Here is a 21,746-nt window from a genome sequence, read left to right as displayed (position 1 = left end):
CCAAAAATTCTAGTTTCCTTCTATGAATCACAAACAGTTGAAATTAGAAGGAAAAAGAAATTATGAACTCAATAGTATTAATTATAGTAATTCTTCAGAATTTGATATGCCTTACTTTATCTTCGTTATTTTCTAAACTAATCGAAAAAAGTAATCAACTAAGCGATTCTTCTATATTCGATCATGTTAACTTACAAAATATGTATGTGAAAAATGGAAGAAATGAAGTTTTTCCTCAAGACTTTTTATCTTTATCCACCATGTAATTATCTGAAAGTATATGATGCTTTCTTAGATTTCAAGAGTGTTACTCAATTGAATGATGATGTCAATGTAAATTCCATCAATTTTACTAAAAATTATGCAATTTTTGTTACAAATACGTCTAGGAGAATGAATGTGTTAGCCACAGAGAAAACTACAATGATATTAGTTGTCACTTTTAATGGTAAAATTCCGAAAGGTGCAGTTGTCTACATAGTTATGTATGGTAAGGTAAATGTAACATATTATGCTCAGCATAGATTTTTGAGTGAAAATTTTTAATACAATTATTTTTTATTCTATATAAATAGATACTCTACTGAAGAATCTATATAATGAAAGCAATTCTAATTTCTTCAAAGAGATTAGTGAGCTAGAAGTAATTGAATTGTATTACATTACAGATTGTAAACATTAAAAAACAAGATATGAGGAGAAAATTTGTATGGATCTTGATACTAAATTTAAAATAATTTTGGCACACAGGTTTAATAAAATAATAAGTAACTTGGACTAAAGATTTTTTGAAGATGCTGATATTAAACTAAAGGATAAAGGAATGAAGAGAACTAAAAATAAAGATAATGAATTTTACTATCTATACTTCATTGAATACATTTGTATTGGTATAATTTTATACATCTTATTTTTGTGGTGGGTTAGGTTTGTTCAGTAAAGAATCTGCTAGTGCGCTCAAGTTTCCCACATACTATTCATTGATGACCCAAAATGTAATGACCACCTGCTTAATAGCTTGTTTGTCCGTCTTTGGAACGAAATAGATCACTGATTCTTCGTATAGGTTCCTAACGGTTTGTTGGTAGGTTTGTGGAGGTACATGGCATTAGATGTCTGCATACAGGTCTTGTCATTCGCCTAAATAATAGGCTGCTGATTTGCGTACAGGACCATGTCGCATGATAACAATCCAGATAGGTTCCATAGGATTTATATAAGACGAAATTGGTCGCCGAGCCATCAGCGTGAGTTCACTATAATGCTCCTGAAATCACTGTAGCACGGTTCTGGCTCCGAGACACGGACAATTATACTGCTGCAAGATGTCATCGCCGTCGGGGAATACATCAAGCATGAAGAGATGCAGGTGGCTCGCAGATGTCAGCGTGTCTTAGATTACTCTCTCAGGTCCCACACAAAGGCAGGAGAATGACTCCCATATATAATACTGCTCCCACCAGCCTGCTGCGTATCGCCCTGGACATTTCGAGCCACCATTCATGTCGATGTCGGAGTTTGTGGAGATGACCATTGATGTAGCATAACAAAAATGTGATTCACGAGCCGACACGTTTCCATTTAGCGACGGTCGAATCCCGATGGTCCATCCCTATCGCAGTCGTAACTTACTACATCGCTGGATCAGTAAGCAAACACTTAGGGATAGTATGCTGAAGAGATCCACGTTCAACAACATACGATGAACGGTGTGCTCTGAAACGCTTGTGCGTGTACCAGCATTGTGCCGTTTCGGTGAAAATGCCACAGATCAACATCTATCATACTTTACAGAGCAGACAAGTCTCCAAACCCGTCGTTCCGTGACGAGTCGTGGACGTCCAACCATTTAGCGCATAGTTGTAATTTTACAGTCCTTCTACCTTTTTCCGTAGAAGCTCAAGCCAGTAACTCATTCGACCAGCTTCGCCATTCACAGGCTCTACGTGATAATAATTTGTCCTTTGTCAAAGACGCTTTTCTCAATGAATTTCTCCATTTGTAACCCATATCTTCGCTAGGGTGATCCCCCGTGCGTGTTTGCTTCGCTTACATGCTTTTGTTACAGCGTCACGTGCCCACAACGCTACCAGGTGGCATTCATCGCCACGGTGGGCAGTCATAATGTTTTGGCAGATCAGTGCTTCCAGAAAGCGGTTGGAATAACAGGAAGAGTACAGAACGATAATCCTAGAGTCTTGGAATGTAGGGCTATGTGGGATCGCTTTTTTTCTATTTTTACCTTTTTGCAGGTAAATCGAGATATTGCCTTTGATGTAATGGAACCCTATGTGGAGGGAAACTAATTTCTTCTGTTAACTGACTTGTAGGGAGGACAAATACAAGCACAATTACAAGACGAGATTTTTCAAGGATATTTCAAGGAGCATAGCCAAAGTACAGTTTTAAACTGATTCACCCAAATGAACACCGGTAGTGCAACCATGCTATGTGAATTTTTATCGTCAGCGAAAAAAATTGGTCTAAAAGCTTCAAACCTGCTCTTATATTGTTGAACGAGAAAGAGAATTCACGTCCAAAGAACACTGCATCAAAATACATTCCATTGTACATTGCAATCTATCCCCCCCCCCCCCAAACATTTGGGGAAATGGAACGCTAGGCATGGGTTATTGCCAAAATGAGCCATGTTAGGGGACCTTTTATAAATATGAACCAATTTTTTTTCGTATAGGAACTTTAAAACAGTCAAGGAATTGTAAAAATACGGTGTTTATAATTTGCCCAAGATGCCGAAGAAATTACTGCTCCCACTGTTTCAACGATGATTATTATCGCAACACGAGTAAATCATCACCTAAAAAGTAATGAAAGTAACCAATTACATATACGAATTTCTTGAGTATATTTTTCAATCCATTCCTCGAAATTTGTCCGCAAAACCCAGATTTTTCTTTGCCTTTCCTTTTCATGTCTTGTTTGAAAATATAAATCAATACAGTATTCGATTTGCTTGTAGTTTAAGTAACGTGAAAATTGAAAACGAAATAAGTATCTGCATAGAGACTGGAACCCACGACCACCGGATTATCGTGCTGTATCCTTTACACTGCTCCAATCGTCCCCTGGAAACAATGCTAATTAAATGATTCTTGCCTCACCTGACCCACCCCAAAAATGCTTTTTCGTCTAAGTGAATGTCCATCTGAAGACCCCACTTCCATTAGTTTCATTTCATACAATAAAAATTAGGAGGAAATCGATTATAGCGACTAGGCGCGGTCCCCTCGCGAGCGGAGAGTGTGCTGGTTTGAAACTTCCTGGTAGATTAAAACTCTCTGCCGTACCGCACTTCGAAATCTTCACTTTAGGCGGCAACGTTCTTAGCGACTGAGCTAGGCAGGCTCGTTTCCTGAACTCTGCACCGGAGTATGCGCTGTTTTGAAGAATTTTTTCAGTGATTTAAATAATAAAACACCGCACCTGTTACGTTTTTTCATGCCTAGCGGGAATGTTTTCCCATTATAACTGAAACTACTTATTTTGATATTTTATGTGATGACTGCGTATGTTGCTCTGCCTCTCTGGCCATGCCGTCGTTTTTTTATGTTATTACTGTAGGAGTTAAATATAAGTATTGCGATTATTTTAGTCGCTAATGTTAAAGAACAGTCTTCTCTTTTCTTCCTTTCCTTGGCCTTTATCCCATATCTTTACAATCTCGGCATGTTAATTAATGGAACTGCGAATGTAGAAGGATGCCTTTCAGGAAACATTCCTCACACACAAAGAAAGAAAATATGTTATGTGGACATGTGTCCGGAAACGCTTACTTTCCATGTGAGAGCTCATTTTATTACTTCTTTTCAAATCACATTAATCATGGAATGGAAACACACAGCAACAGAACGTACCAGCGTGACTTCAAACAGTTACAGGAAATGTTCAAAATGTCCTCCGTTTGCGAGGATACATGCATCCACCCTCCGTCGCATGGAACCCCTGATGCGCTGATGCAGCCCTGGAGAATGGCGTATTGCATCACAGCCGTCCACAATACGAGCACGAAGAGTCTCTACATTTGGTACCAGGGTTGTGTAGACAAGAGCTTTCAAATGCCCCCATAAATGAAAGTCAAGAGGGTTGAGGTCAGGAGAGCGTGGAGGCCATGGAATTGGTCCGCCTCTACCAATCCATCGGTCACCGAATCTGTTGTTGAGAAGCGTACGAACACTTCGACTGAAATGTGCAGGAGCTCCATCGTGCATGAACCACATGTTGTGTCGTACTTGTAAAGGCACATGTTCTAGCAGCACAGATAGAGTATCCCGTATGAAATCATGATAACGTGCTCCATTGAGCGTAGGTGGAAGAACATGGGGCCCAATCAAGACATCACTAACAACGCCTGGCCAAACGTTCACAGAAAATCTGTGTTCATGACGTGATTGCACAATTGCGTGCGGATTATCGTCAGCCCACACATGTTGATTGTGAACATTTACAATTTGATCACGTAGGAATGAAGCTTCATCCGTAAAGAGAACATTTGCACTGAAATGAGGATTGACACATTGTTGGATGAACCATTCGCAGCAGTGTACCCGTGGAGGCCAATCAGCTGCTGATAGTGCCTGCACACGCTGTACATGGTACGGAAACAACTGGTTCTCCCGTAGCACTCTCCATACAGTGACATGGTCAACGTTACCTTGTACAGCAGCAACTTCTCTGACGCTGACATTAGGGTTATCGTCAACTGCACGAAGAATTGCCTCGTCCACTGCAGGTGTCCTCGTCGTTCTAGGTCTTCCCCAGTCGCGAGTCATAGGCTGGAATGTTCCGTGCTCCCTAAGACGCCGATCAATTGCTTCGAACGTCTTCCTGTCGGGACACGATCGCTCTGGAAATCTGTCTCGATACAAACGTGCCGCGCCACGGCTATTGCCCCGTGCTAATCCATACATCAAATGGGCATCTGTCAACTCCGCATTTGTAAACATTGCACTGACTGCAAAACCACGTTCGTGATGAACACTAACCTGTTGATGCTACGTACTGATGTGCTTGATGGTAGTACTGTAGAGCAATGAGTCGCTTGTCAACACAAGCACCGAAGTCAACATTACCTTCCTTCAATTGGGCCAACTGACGGTGAATCGAGGAAATACAGTACATGCTGACGAAACTAAAATGAGCTGTAACATTGAAATTAAGCGTTTCCGGACAGATGTTCACATAACATCTTTTCTTTATTTGTGTGTGAGGGATGTTGAATGTTTCCTGAAAGTTTGGCCAAACCTTTTTGTAACACCCTATATATATATATATATATATATATATATATATATATATATATATATATATATATATATATATATATATACAGGGTGAGTCACTTAACATTACCGCTGGATATATTTCGTAAACCTCATCAAATACTGACGAATCAATTCCTCGTACCGAACGTGAGGAGAGGGGCTAGTGTAATTGGTTAATACAAAACATTAAAAAATGCACGGAAGTATGTTTTTTAACGCAAAACTACGTTTTTTTAAATGGAACCCCGTTAGTTTTGTTAGCAAATCTGAACATATAAACAAATACGTAATCAGTGCCGTTTGCTGCATTGTAAAATGTTAATTACATCCGGAGATATTGTAACCTAAAGTTGACGCTTGAGTACCACTCCTCCGCTGTTAGATCGTGTGTATCGGAGAGCACCGAATTACGTAGGGATCCAAAGGGAATGGTGATGGACCTTAAGTAAAGAAGAGACTGGAACAGCACATTACGTCCACATGCTAACACCTTTTTATTGGTCTTTTTCATTGACGCACATGTACATTACCGTGAGGGGTGAGGTACACGTACACACGTGGTTTCCGTTTTCAATTACGGAGTGGAATAGAGTGTGTCCCGACATGTCAGGCCAATAGATGTTCAATGCGGTGGCCATCATTTGCTGCACGCAATTGCAATCTCTGGCGTAATGTATGTCGTACACGCCACAGTACATCTGGTGTAATTTCGCCGCAGGCTGCCACAATACGTTGTTTCATATCCTCTGGGGTTGTAGGCACATCACGGTACACATTCTCCTTTAACGTACCCCACAGAAAGTTGTCCAGAGGTGTAAGATCAGGAGATCGGGCTGGCCAATTTGTGCGTCCTCCACGTCCTATGAAACGCCCGTCGAACATCCTGTCAAGGGTCAGCCTAGTGTTAATTGCGGAATGTGCAGGTGCACCATCATGCTGATACCACATACGTCGACGCGTTTCCAGTGGGACATTTTCGAGCAACGTTGGCAGATCATTCTGTAGAAACGCGATGTATGTTGCAGCTGTTTGGGCCCCTGCAGTGAAGTGAGGACCAATGAGATGGTCGCCAATGATTCCGCACCATACATTTACAGTCCACGGTCGCTGTCGCTCTACCTGTCTGAACCAGCGAGGATTGTCCACCGATTGTTCCGTAGATTCACTGCCCCGTGTTTTGTGAAACCCGCTTCATCGTTAAACAGGTAGAACTGCAACGCATTCTCTGTTAATGCCCATTGACAGATTTGCACTCGATGATTAAAGTCATCACCATGTAACTGCTGATGTAGCGCCACATGAAACGGGTGAAAGCGGTGACGATGCAGTATGCGCATGACACTACTTTGACTCAGTCCATCGGCTCTCGCAAAGTCCCGTGTACTCATGTGTGGGTTCATGGCAATAGCAGCTAACACACCAACTGCACCCGCTTCTCCTGTGACGGGCCTGTTACATGCTACGACCATACCTGTTGCATACAGTTGGCGGTAGATGTTTTGCAATGTGCGGCGCCTTGGATGCTCTCTATCCGGGTACCGTTCTGCATACACTCTGCAGGCTTCAACTGCATTTCGTCGACACTCGCAATAGATGAGTATCATCTCCGCCTTTTCAGAGTTCGAATACACCACGGTCACAATTCCTACAACACTACACTATCACAGACGTCTGGTAACACGGTGTACTACAGTTGGTCTGCGTGCGGAGACGAATGCAGAATAACAACAGCAGCAAGCGCTACATGCGGACACTGCGACACCTAGACCAAACCACAACAGTGCACTACAGCCACACTCGTAAACACGGTCGTCATCGTAAACATGTCACTGCAGATGCTGCTCGCCGACCGTGGCCCGTGTTTGTTACAACACGCAACTGAACGTCGGAGGTTTCAAGCGTCAACTTCAGGTTACAATATCTCCGGATGTAATTAACATTTTACAATGCAACAAACGGCACTGTTTACGTATTTGTTTATATGTTCAGATGTGCTTACAAAAATAATGTGGTTCCATTAAAAAAACGTAGGTTTGTGTTAAAAAACATACTTCCGTGCATTTTTGTATGGTTTGTATTAAACAATTACACTAGCCCCTCTCCTCACGTTCGGTCAGTGGAATCGGTTCGTCAGTATTTGATGTGGTTTACGAAATATATCCAGCGGTAACGTTAGGTGACTCACCCTGTATATATATATATATATATATATATATATATATATATATATATATATATATATATATATATATATACCATCAATCACATTGTTTGTTTAAGTGAAACCAAAATATTATGGTACAAAGATATTACGACAGTATGGTTTCCCAGAGAGTGAATACGTTCGTACGTGTTCCTCGTAACATTTCGTAAGTAACATTTCTTATATCAAGTTGTCCCTGACACCACTGACTAATTAAATATCCATTTATGCTTTATGTTCTGTTTTTAACTGTTTACTTGCAAATATTGAATGAACTGTATGAAGAAATTATCATACTTAGGGATGTTCCATAGTTATTATACATAGGAGAAACATTGGAAGACATTAATCGATTCACTATCTAGCTTGTCGTTGAGAATTTTTTCTCTTGGTCTTTTGTGGCCTACAAAAACATCCAGCTCCTCTGTTGGAATAACATAATGGAAGTGATTATCTTATGGTCTTCTTCTTTGTTTGTGATCGATCTCCAAAGTGTGTAACAGGTGATGAATTCACTTATCTAGTATGAAAGTTCCTGACAGCGTGTCTTATGTAGTAGCTTGAGCAGGTTCTACGTGCGAATTTTTGTATTCCCGAAACTGAGAATTTACCTTTTTCACTGCTTAAACGGGTGGACTTACTCCTGTTGCAGTTTGTTGTTTGTAGCCAGCCGAGATGGCCGAGCGGTTCAAGGCGCTACAGTCTTGATCCGCGCGACCGCTACGGTCGCAGGTTCGAATCCTGCCTCGGGCATGGATTTGTGTGATGTCCTTAGGTTAGTTAGGTTTAAGTAGCTCTAAGTTCCAGGGTACTGATGACCTCAGTAGTTAAGTCCCATAGCGCTCACAGTCATTTGAACCATTTATTGTCTGTGGAGAAAGCTACTTTCACTTTATGTCGCATACATAGGTTTGCTACTTTTTGGGAGAAGTTTACCACAAAACGCTTACTGGGCACACATCTGACGGCATTATTAGTTTCGCCCATAGAGCCACAGATTTCTTTGTTTCTTTGTGATTGTTTCTACACTTTGTCTCTCACCGAGTTGGGGGACACGTCACTTAATAAAATTTGCTTAAATGTCACCAACTCTTTCTCAATGTTTTCTCTTCTTGTACCTTCATTCCGTATGCAGCCTTCTTATGCGTATTTGGGTGTGATGGTGTAGGAGGGATTGCTGCTGGAAGTTGCTTTTCTCCTATACATCTTATTGTGCTTGTTGTTGCGATTTTCTAAGGGGAAATCTAGAAATAGTGTGAATACGCTGCGCAGCACGTTTAAAGGATCAGTTTTTCGGAACACCGTAACGGTTTCCAATTCCAAAACATAAGTTTGAAGTTTAGCTCAAAGATGTCTGTAACCTTCCACCGTAACGGTGCGAAAGCTGGACGCCCTGCGACGTCACAGTCGTACTCAGCGACGCTTCGGACAGCAACATGTCGACACATGTGAAGAAAGGCTAGTCGTGTCAACTGTAAGGTGAGACAGTGGCGACATATTAGCACCAAATTCCCCCAAAGTTCTGCCCAACGCCACCGTGGACGGGTCACGCGATTCGAAGGTCCACACACCTCCTCTTACTCACATCGCTTATCTTGACGCCCCCTTCTTGTGGGTGGCCGAGGACAGCATTTTAGACACATCACTTCTCATAATCGACACGAATGCCAAAACATTTCGCGGTCGCAACTACAGTTCGGAGGACGATGTTCTTGACAATGTTCCACAGTGCTACCATCCCATGTGCGTTTCTACTAACTCTAGGGACATCATGGGACTGCAACCCCACTGAACGTAGTCAGACCCCTTTGAAGTGCAAAGAGACCGTAATGTCTGCTTAACTATATTGTTTGGAACCACTATGGGTAGTCCAAAACCATTCGATGAAATTCGAACGTGATCCGAAACAGCAAACTGTGTTTGTAGTTCTTCAGCTCTCCTGCTTCGCGCCCAGGGGGAAACAGCAGTGTCGAACGTTGTCAAGAACGCCTGCCTGTCGCTCTTTGCACTGTGAACTGTCGCTTCGCTGCGGGAATCAACGCCTCAAGCAAAGGGGTGGTTTCATTGACTCCCTGAGGCCTTTTCCTGTTGATTCTGAGTGGCGGTGTGTCTGAAATATTGCCTCGGTCACCCACAAACAGAACGCGTAATTTCAACGCTTTGACCACAATTCGGAGCACCTGAAAATCATAGTCCAGTCAGTCGTTAAAATATGGTGAAGAAAATGAGATCAGTAAAACTTTTCACCACAGGAGACATTAAGCTAACATCGTATAACAGTTCCTTCAGTATTGCTAAATGCATAAATTGAGCAAGGAAGACGGCAGGGGTGGACGTGCGGTTCTAGGCGCTACAGTCTGGAATCGCGCGACCGCTACGGTCGCAAGTTCGAATCCTGCCTCGGGCGTGGATGTGTGTGATGTCCTTAGGTTAGTTAGGTTTAAGTAGTTCTAAGTTCTAGGGGACTCATGACCTCAGAAGTTAAGTCCCATAGTGCTCAGAGCCATTTGAACAATTTTTTTGAGCGAGGAGGAGAGACGATGAGTTTGTTCAGATGTGCAATTTAGCAGAAGCCATTGATGTTTAAATCTCATAGAGACATCAGTTAGCATAAATATTGACTGCTGCATTTCTCTCGCTATTGAAAGTGGTTACAGAAACTTTTCATGGAAAAATATCGGAGATTTAGGGGGCCAGTCGAGGTGCGATTACCTACCTGGATGTTAGTCAATCTAGGGGCGTATGCGCTTAGCTTAGCACTATGAACACTGTTGTTGTAATCGTATAAGACGGGAGTGCCCACAATATACTCATCACGAAGACGTAAAAGGAAGAGCTATAACTTCTCACCGAAAATGTTGAAATAAACATTGTGATTCACGTTCGCGTTAACTTGAATGAGTCGACCAAATCCTTGTATGAAACACGACCGCCGCGCGCGATTAGCCACGCGGTCCAAGGCGCTGCAGTCATGGACTGTGCGGCTTGTCCCGGCGGAGGTTCGCGTCCTCCCTCGGGCATTGGTGTGTGTGTTTGTCCTTAGGATAATTTAGGTTAAGTAGTGTGTAAGCTTAGGGACTGGTGACCTTAGCGGTTAAGTCCCATAAGATTTCACACACATTTTTGAAACACGCCCAGAAACCATTACAGGAGTACATTCATCCAGAAGTACACCATCTATAGACTACAGGACTACAGGCTTAAAGTCTCATTGGGGCGTCGGTGCACCAAATTCTTTACATAATTTGAAAAGAGGAACAAGTACACGCGCCTACTTAGCTGCGTCCAGTTTGTACGAGGGGCGTTCAGAAAGTAAGCTCCGATCGGTCGCGAAATGGAAACGACTATGAAAATCCGATAAAGCTTTCCACAGATGTGTTGGGTAGTGTCTCTAGTATAACTCCAGTTAGCATCACGTCGCTCTTCTCATTTCTGAGCTCGCAGTGAGTGCGTAAAGATGTCTAGAAAATAGTGTCTGCCGCCAAGTACGAGGGCCTGGTGAGAAATTTCGCCTGAAGCTATGCAGCTAACATTACATAACTGTCGTGCTGTTTCTTCTTCAAGACAATTCTCAGCCGCATTCTGCAGGGGCAATGAAGATGCTCCTGCATCGTTTTCAAATCTAAATGTGAGATTACCCACAATACAGTCCGCAATTGTCTCCCCCTGAGTTTCATCTCTGGTCACATGAACCGCTGTCTTTGAAGACAACATTTTGACACAGACAACGGGGTGTAGGCCAGCGTGGAGAATCGGCGGAAAGCACTGGCGGCTGCCTTCTATGATGAGGCTATTGAAAAGTTGGTACAACGCTATGACAAAAGTCTAAGTCAGAACGGCGACTACGTAGAGAAGTAGCTGAAAGGTGTAGCTAATTGTTACAAGTAAAACATTTCTGATGTTCACTGTGGTTTCAATTTGGCAATCAATCGGAGCTTACTTTCTGAACAGGCCTCGTATGTTCTTTGGACCACGCATACTTAAGTGCTGCTATGACCAATGATCTTTTTCGAGACACCCTCCTCCTAATGTCCATTACTTTTATTTGCAATGTTCACTCGGAAAATGGATGAGGTTTATAAGCATTCACTGACAGTAGATATTTCTGTTGGGTTTGATACTGACTGTTATTGACAAGGCGGGCTACTTGTCTCCCGTCCCTGTCAACCAATATAGTATTACTATCACTGTTCTTATGCCACGTTGCGTGGCTGCGAATAGCATACCATTCTTTGTAGACATTGTAGGGGTCGCCCACAACCAGGGTGCAAACTCCAAATGTTTCGTCAGGATGGAGGCCAAGGAACCCGTGTGGCGTCATCAGAAGCAAGTATTCCTCAAAATAAATCTTGTAGCGTGTCTTCCGTAGCACCTGGTGACTTCATAAGCTGGAGTGGAATCTGCTGAAATCGGAGGCAGAGTCATGGCTGCCGAAGATCACTGCAACAATCTTGAGCACAGGCCGGTGACACGGAGCGAGGAAGTGACCACGGCGCATGCGTGTCGGCTCACACGTCGCTCTGAGAGTACTCCGTCCCTCTCAGGTCACAGCCCGTGATGTCATATCAAATGGATTGTGAGTCGAATGCTGTGATTTCGTGTTGAATGCTCATCCTGGCCCACCATTCAGGTAATCCGTCTCACCCAAACGATGCTGAAGTTTCAGAGCGGTGGGTGCCCTGAACTGGAACTTTGTTGGTAGGTTCAGGGACTACACATCAGTGGCGGCTTCAGTACTCGATGTTGTTCTGTGGCTACAGATCGGTAGTCAGCACATCAGGCAACAAGAGTACGACCAGTACTGGAACAGTGAAGTCACACACAAGCCGTTACAGAGTAATAACGAGAGAATCGACCGTGAACAATATTAACGCCATCGATCCTAGAGGGATGGAGTGTTTATGGCATCCACGAGAGGTTTTGCTGTTTGGCGTCATTTGTAATGACTAAATCGGTTTCTTTCGAGTCGTCAGCAGTCTTAATCAGATTGTTGCAGTATCCTAACTGCTTCGTCAAACACCTGATGAGTGTTGTCGCGTCATACCTAGTACTTCTTATATAATGTCATGAGAGGAATGTAGGCAAGTTGGTCTGCACTTGTCTTACACTTTTCAGCCGAGCTCACTCGCACTCAAACACGGAAGTGTTGTCGCACTCTTAGTGACAGACTAACCGAGTCATACTTTTATGCTTAGAGGTTGGCTCATGTTGACACTTTCATGCCTTTGAGGAATGCTGGGCTGCACTGACTTAGAAAAATTCTCTCTCCCCTTATCTTGCTACCTTGATGTATAACCCCACAACCCGTTATACAGTTCGTTTTGAAAAGCCAGAAAAACCGGACAATCTCATTTACAATGACACGGTCGTTCCTTTCAGCTATACGGTTAAATCTCAAGGTCGACTTATATTACTGTGCTCATACCAGGCAAATGGCTAGCATATAACCCATCACTTCACTGTTGCGGCTTACGTCACCAGTGGGGGATCACGTGACCGCCTAGCGCCATTTCTACACCACGCTCCAAAGCTAACAATGTGCACTTTTAATGGGGCGACTAATATTTTATCCTTCGAGCTTAAATATTCCAGCTTTTAGTATATTTAAATTCAATAATTAGAAATGACAATAAAATCTGTTTTTGTTTGTGATTTAACTTTCAAGACTGGCGCTCGTCGAAACACAGAAGAAGTGACAAAGTTTCATAGCCAGCCTTGAAAATGAAAAAAAAAGAAACACTCTTTTGTTCCAAGTTATTGTGAGCTTGTCTCCCAGTCGACGCTGAATGAAGAGGACTTGTTAGTTTGCAGACTGAACTCGCAGTTCCTCGAAGAACGTGCCGCCTCAAACCGACAGAGAGCGGCTGCGAAGAATCGTATTCGAGGGACAACAATACGAAGTAGCGGCCGACGACCTCGTAAAAACAAAAATTAATTTCAGCCGCTCGAGGAGAGTAGAGCTAGACAAAATACTCATTAGAATAAATTACAGCGGAGGCCGGCGGCCGGTCGCGGGAGGACGCGTGGCGCTCCACAAAGGCTGGCGGCGCGGGGTGGCACCTTTTAATTAACGTCCGTCTGGGTGTGGCAATAAAAGACGCGCGTGCCGCGCCGAGCCGTAATTGGACGGCGGGCGTCTGCGCATGCGCGCCAGCCTCACCTGCTGCAGCAGGCTCTGTGTTTACGGCCCCGCGCGTGCCCGCTGCCGCGCGCCGTCGCCATGGCAACCCGCCCGTGCAGCGCCGGCGCCGCCTCGCATACCGCACACCAGCCGTGCTGTCCGGCCGCCACGCTGCTGACCCCGTTAGCCTCTTTTGCCCCACCGTAGGATTTGCCTTTGCTGTGGGAAAGGAAGACTCTAAATCCGGGTTCCCACATCCAGGCGGGAGTGAAGTTGCCTGCGTAATGCAAATGACGCCACTTTTAGTCATGCCATTAAAAGTTAAGGTCTCTTTTGCTGTATGACGCCCCCAACCACCGACTGGGCTTATACGATTGCGACTTCCTGGCGGCTGAATTTCGAAGCATCACCAGTGTCCTGGTTTTCGTGTCAGAAAAACGCCTGTCTTGCGAGGTTGAGAAAGGCTGCTTTTTTCCGAATGCTGTATTTAGACAACTAGGGACTGCCATTTCATAAATTATGTGCGGTCCGTAGCGCTCCACTCACAAGGGGATCGCGTCTGCTCGTCATCAGCGATTGCGTCGAGATTTATGGAATAGGCAGAGCTTGAGCAGAAATGAAAATGACAGAAATAGAAGCTCCAGGTGGCCAAGCGTTTAGATAAAAGCTATACAGGGTGTTTATAAATGTTTACCTCGATAACAAGGTAATGTAACCCTTTATTGGATACAGTAAATGAAACAAGTGTTATACCACATATGCCTCTACCCAATAAGTTTTGAATTCAGTCTCGTGCCACACATTCTGCAACGTGTCTGAAGTGATTGTGGCGCGTTGCTGCAAAGTTAGAATATCACGAACTACTGTTTTGTACACAATTTCTTTCACATACCCCAAAGAAAGAAATCTAAGAGGATAATGTAATATGATCACGGGGACCATGCAACTGAGCTGTCTCTACCAGTCCACCTGACGGGAAAGGTTGACTTTTACGAGCCCATTGGTGACAGGGGGGGGGGGGGGCAAGGGGGAGGGAGAGGGGGGCTTGCGCAATCCTGCTAAAAGGTGATGATGTGTTCCATATGCTGTGGCTGGGCAACAGCATAATTCAACAACAGGCCTAGGGAAACATATCCACTTACATTCTTTTTAACGAAGAAAATTGAGCCAATCACTCTGTCACACATTAACCAACATCACACGTTAACCTCTGGATTGTCACGAAGATGTTCTCGTAAGACATGAGGATATTCTGGTTCTCTGATGCGGGCGTCGTGGCAGCTAACTGAGCCACAAATATGAAATGTAGCCTCATCGAAAAAACGCAAAAGCTTGAAGAGATCAGTGTCCTAATTCAAACGGATCAGCATGATCAATGCAGATTGTTCACGTTTTGGGCGGGCATCTGACTGTAATGCCTGAACAAGCTGAGCATAGTGAATCACTTCACGTACTGTACTCCTTGGCTCTTGAAACTCCTGCAAAGCTAGCTGATCGATTGCTGTCGCAACCTTATGAATGCGGTTTGACCTGCCTGCACAGTCTCCTCCGAAATAGACGGTCTGTCACTGCTTGTTCGTTTCTGAACTGACCCCTTCACTAAAAAAGTTTCCATCCATGTTCTCGTGAAATTGACATCAGGTTCTTTCTTACCATAATGGGACACTAACATACACTGCACAATAATCGGAGAATTGGTTTCTGCTGGCCACACGGCATATTAAGCTTTCTCTGGGGCGTAGCTGCTTGTGGCGAAAGTGTTGAATGAAACACGGCTGTTTGGAAATTTCTTGGGTTCCTAGGTAGACGCGTAACAAAAAAGAAACGTTGCAATCGTAAATATAACTAACATATAATCTTGAAATCAGGCTAAGCTTTTATGTCCAGCCCGCATCTCGTGGTCGTGCGGTAGCGTTCTCGCTTCCCACACCCGGGTTCCCGGGTTCGATTCCCGACGGGGTCAGGGATTTTCTCTGCCGCGTGATGGCTGGGTGTTGTGTGCTGTCCTTAGGTTAGTTAGGTTGAAGTAGTTCTAAGTTCTAGGGGACTGATGACCATAGATGTTAAGTCCCATAGTGCTCAGAGCCATTTAATTTTTTTTGTCCACCCTGTGTATTAGGCGCGTGTCGGGCGTGACATGAGCCGCTTATGTTACCACAGTCTTCAGGCAGAGGTTGACGCAGCGGAAAGAGTGCACAACGGTAATCCAAGAATCCTGGGGGCGAGTCCCCAGGTGGAAACATGTTTCGTTTTCAGTTTTCACGTTACTTACACTCAAAACGGACCAAAAATGCTCGATAATTTTCATTTGTTAGTATTTTCATAATTGGCTCGAAAAATAATTTTTTGACTGATGTGATAAAGCCCGACGTGTAGGGGAACAAGTTTCTTCTGTTAATTGACTCGTGGGTAGGACAAAAAAATTCACAATTACACGACAGGTAAAGTTTTGCCATCGCACAGTAGTACTGTGATTTTCCGCAAATGCACTCCGCTAATGGAACGCAAAGATGTCTGTTTCTACGACCAGTTAAAGAATTTGCTGAAGAAGCTTCAAAACTGCTTTAATCTCAAACAGAGAGGAAAAGAAATCTTCTCGAGAAGACCGCATCAAAACATGCAATCCATTGCACATCACCATCTATCCTCGACAGTGTTTTGCGGAATGAGACGTTACGCTTCGTTAACTTCCAAACTGTGCGATGACGGAGAAAATTTAATGAATAAAGTCCAAGTAATCATTTCTACAGTAACTTTAAAACAGTCATGCAATTGTAAAACGTATGCAAGATGCCGGTAAAGTTACTGCTTGATCTGTTTTCATGATAAATATCATCAAATGTAAAACAGTAAATGAATCTAATTTCGTATATGAACTCCTCGTGCAAAATTTACAATGTTTTCCTGGAAATTTAATTCCAATCCCAAATTTTTCTTTGCCTTCCTTTCTCATACCTTTCATGAAAATATAAATAGATACAATACAATGCATTGATTAGCCGAAACATTATGACCACTGCCCACCGCGTGTCCGCAGCTCGTGGTCGTGCGGTAGCGTTTTCGCTTCCCACGCCCGGGTTCCCAGGTTCGATTCCCGGCGGGGTCAGGGATTTTCTCTGCCTCGTGATGACTGGGTGTTGTGTGATGTCCTTAGGTTAGTTAGGTTTAAGTAGTTCTAAGTTCTAGGGGACTGATGACCATAGATGTTAAGTCCCATAGTGCTCAGAGCCATTTCGAGCCCACCGCGCCGTAGGATGCCGCGTGGTGGCGTTTCGGGGACGTGATGCGGTAACGTAAGTACGTAAGCGGAACAGATACAGATGAGGGATCACGCTAGTGAAGACATGAACTGCAAATGGGAAAATCCATTAAGATAAGTGAGTTTGACAAAGGGCAGAGTATTATTCCCCAAAGCCTGTGAACGAGTATTTAGAAAAACGGCGAAGCTGGTCGGATGTTCACGTGCTACTTGTCGTGAGCATCTACGGAAAGAGGTAGAAGGACAGCGACCAGGGATTCGGAGGCTTATCTGCTCTGTAAAGTATGATAGATGGTGATTTGTGATATCGAAAGGGTCCTGTAGCCACCTTTCATTAGTCCGGTAGCCCAATTTGATTAGCATTTCTCTTTCTATTTCTTGTTTCTCTTTCCTCATATCTCTCATAGTGGTGTGATTGAATGAATGTGGTTGTGTGTCACGTTGTAGACGGTGGCGTAGTCTGCTGCAGAAAGTCTGCGATAGTCGTACAGATTCAGCAGCCAATGTACAGAATAGCCAACTCTCGTAGTGGTCAAGTAGGCAAAGAGGTTTGCGCTACTTGTGAGAAATCCACCTGCGTTAGGTTGGTGGCGGAAATGGCATCGGTGGGTTTTCCGGTCCACGCGGAGCGTGCAGAAGGCTGGAGAGGGCCGACCGAAGTGGCCGTGCGGTTCTAGGCGCTGCAGTCTGGAACCGCGAGACCGCTACGGTCGCAGGTTCGAATCCTGCCTCGGGCATGGATGTGTGTGCTGTCCTTAGGTTAGTTAGGTTTAACTAGTTCTAAGTTCTAGGGGACTAATGACCTCAGAAGTTGAGTCCCATAGTGCTCAGAGCCATTTGAACCATTTTTTTTGAGGCTGGAGAGGAAAAGCGGGAAGCAGTCTGCCGCCGGTACGGGAAGCGTCCACAGTTGTGCTCCAGTCGAAGAAGGGTGAGTTAGACTGACCGCTTGGCGCGCTGTTACTTGGCGAGAGGAGACCTGTTAGCTTTTGGTCTCGCTTTTCAAATCTGGAAGATTGCTTTGCCTTGTCGCAGCAAGGAATGCAAAACTTTGGCGGATTTTTCTTTTAGCAAATTTCTGTAGCAGACTTGGATCCGCCGGAAGAGCGCCACACAAAGGTGTCGATAAGAAGTGAGCACTCGCTTCTGTATGAAAGTCTGTTTGCCTTCAGCTGTGCCTGCATAAGCTTTCACCTTTCTAAATATTTGGAGCTTTGCCTTCTCGTAAATTTTCCTTGCTTTATGTATCTTTCGTCCGTGGGGAGCCAACCACGTGGTAGAGCATTATAGTTGTTGGGCTACCGGCATCACTAACTGTCCGATCGCATGTTTGTTTTAGATAATGTTAACATGATTGTATGATGTGATATTGTTGGAATTTGGCATTATACCTAGAAATTGTGTCTCCACAAACCACGTGTTACCAGGAATCGTGTACATGCCTCACATCCTTATCTTAGGAATAAATGATTTTATCTACAATTTTCTCTTGTGTTCCGAGATTACGTTTTTGCACCTAAGCCATTCACCTCGTAGCTTTCCCGTTAGCACATCCAATGCGTTTCCTTATGCACAGGTCCAGTGATTAGTCTCCCCTTGTATTTTATAACAAATGCTTTAGATTAAGTCTTATTTTCAGGTGTGTTGCTGGGAGCTGATCTTCTGCACAGTGTTCTTGCATGTGCTTTTTTATTTTAAATGATTGATTGTTGTGAACAGTGCACGGGGAAAACTATTAATTACATCGTATCCCGTATGAGCGACATCACAATGTATGCATTTTTGTGAGTTTTTGGTCTGTGATCAAATTAATTAATTTCCCGACTCGACCAAATCTTTGATTAGTTGTATGGTTAGAGTCGGTGGCGACCCTACTCTTCTCACGTTAATTTCATAAGCAATAAGTATTTCTATTTCCAATAATAAGGAATAACCCGTAGTAACAGGTTAGTTACACATGGCTTACCCTGCTCACGGATTTCGGTAAACCAGAGATCTTCTGATGCGCAGTGAGGATTAGTTATTTTCGGTTGGATGTGCTAATTGGTATATTGTCTTTCCACAACACAGAATTTTAGGATATAGGTGTGCATTTTCTTCCATGTTTTATTTTGTTTATGTATTACTGTATAGACATTGTGATTTAGTATTCCATTGTGCTACAAGTGTGGGTTGATTCTTGTCCTGTGTCGTGTATCGGTGTAATATAGTAAATCTTGGCTGCCTTGTGGGGACTGTGAGTTCATTAGGAGACTTTGGTACTATTCTTGTATTTTGGAGCACAGAGTAACTATCCTTATGATGGAAACTCGTAGCTGTTCAGGGAGCCGCGATCGGAAAAACCAGTCAGACAACAACTCTGAACAAGGACGAGATCAGAACGTCGAGTCCGACCAGGAACGAAACGCAGAAAACGCAAGCACAAGTGTTGTCCATCCTGAGCCCGCTGTAGTGTTTTCGAATCAGTCGATAGATGCAAATTCATTACAGACTATGCTACGGCAATTACTAGACAGTAATAAAAGGGATATCGAGGAAGCAAGTAAAAGATTGAGTAGTGAAATAGTACAGGGTGTTGGGGAGAAACTGGCGATCATTGGCCAACGCATTTCCGCCTTAGAAGAGGGGCAGCAAGTCATTAGCAAGCAGGTGATGGAGCAAGAAGAAAGGTTCGCTGGGAATATACGTATGCTAGCAGAACAATGCCAGAGTGAACAAGCGGCTCTTGAGTCCCGAGTAGGACAAAATTCCGCCAGGGATCTCCGCGCGTTAGCAGAACAATGCCAGAGTGACCACGCGGCTCTTGTGTCCCGAATAGAGGACACTGCGGCTAAGCGCGCAGATAGAAACCCTCATCCAGGCGATAATAGCACTCCAGCCAGAGCAAGGGCTTGTGCAAACACAACAAGACACGGCCCACCTAGACATGCGAGAAGAAATATCCAGGATCTCAGACGCAGTAGTGCGTAAGTCTGACAATAATAGCGAAACGTATCGGCTCTGAATCGCATTTTTGCTACACTAGGTGGATGGTTCAGGAGTGGAATTAAAATACAAGGTGAAAGGATATCAATGATACGATTCGCTGATGACATTGCTATCCTGAGTGAAAGTGAAGAAGAATTAAATGATCTGCTGAACTGAATGAACAGTCTAATGAGTACACAGTATGGTTTGAGAGTAAATCGGAGAAAGACGAAGGTAATGAGAAGTAGTAGAAATGAGAACAGCGAGAAACTTAACATCAGGATTGATGGTCACGAAGTCAATGAAGTTAAGGAATTCTGCTACCTAGGCAGTAAAATAACCATTGACGGACGGAGCAAGGAGGACATCAAAATCAGACTCGCTATGGCAAAAAAGGCATTTCTGGCCAAGAGAAGTCTACTAATATCAAATACCGGACTTAATTTGAGGAAGAAATTTCTGAGGATGTACGTCTGGAGTACAGCATTGTATGGTAGTGAAACATGGACTGTGGGAAAACCGGAACAGAAGAGAATCGAAGCATTTGAGATGTGGTGCTATAGACGAATGTTGAAAGTTAGGTGGACTGATAAGGTAAGAAATGAGGAGGTTCTACGCAGAATCGGAGAGGAAAGGAATATATGGAAAACACTGATAAGGAGAAGGGGCAGGGCGATAGGACATCTACTAAGACATGAGGGAATGACTTCCATGGTACTAGAGGGAGCTGTAGAGGGCAAAAACTGTAGAGGAAGCCAGAGACTGGAATACGTCAAGCAAATAATTGAGGACGTAGGTTGCAAGTGCTACTCTGAGATGAAGAGGTTAGCACAGGAAAGGAATTCGTAGCGGGCCGCATCAAGCCAGCCAGTAGACGCCGACATCGAGATGAATGGCGGCTCGAAGTGTCCATAGCGCCACTGCGGCAGGCTGGTTGGAGCAGTATTGTACTACAGGAGACATTCTCCTGCCTCTGCATGGGACCTGAGTTAGTAATCGAAGACAGGCTGACAGCTGCGAAGCACCTGCATCCCTTCATGTTTGATGTCTTCCCTGACGGCAAGTACGCAAATCAGCGGCCCATTAGGTTCGAGAATTAAATGACCTGTGCGGAGACATGCAAAGCCACATACTTCCACAAACCTACCAACAAACTGTCGGATCCCTGATACGCAGAATAAGTGATGTAGCCGTCCGCAGTGGCCGAGCGGTTCTAGGTGCTTCAGTCCGGAACCGCACTGTTGCTACGGTCGCAGGTTCCAATCCTGCCTCGGTCATGGATGTGGTTAGTTAGGTTTAAGTAGTTCTAAGTCTAGGAGACTGATGACCTCATTTGTTATGTCCCATAGTGCTTAGAGCCATTTGAAGTGATGTATTCCGCTCCAAAGATGGACAAACAAGCAATTAAGCAGATGGTCATTTTTTTTGTCTCATCAGTGTACATTGAGCATTATTTCAGTTTATTTGAAGTGTAAGTTTATTTTTAGTATAAAAAATGAATATAAAACAATGTTTCCACATAGAGATTCGACCCCACGGCTCGCGGATTACAACAATTGTAATTTTTACATGGCGCCATCCGCCCCCTGGAAACTATGCTAATGGCTGATGTGCCTCCCTATGTACATCCCGACGTGCGCTAAGATTGCTGTTTTTTCTAAACATTTGGCCATCTTGAGCACCCATTTCTGCCACTTTCGTTTCTGGCCAAGCTTGGCTGTACCACAAATTTGAACCAAACCAGTGATGACGACTAGACACAGCCTCCTCGTCAGTCCACTTATGGTTCAAATGGCTCTGAGCACTATGGGACTTAACATCTGAGGTCATCAGTCCCCTAGAACTTAGAACTACTTAAACCTAACTAACCTAAGGACATCATACACATCCACGCCCGAGGCAGGATTTGAACCT

This window comes from Schistocerca serialis, chromosome 4 (assembly GCF_023864345.2).
Source record: "Schistocerca serialis cubense isolate TAMUIC-IGC-003099 chromosome 4, iqSchSeri2.2, whole genome shotgun sequence".
NCBI classification, from domain to species: Eukaryota; Metazoa; Arthropoda; class Insecta; order Orthoptera; family Acrididae; genus Schistocerca; species Schistocerca serialis.
The sequence above is the reverse complement of the archived record's forward strand: the minus strand, read 5'-3'. Positions refer to the sequence as shown.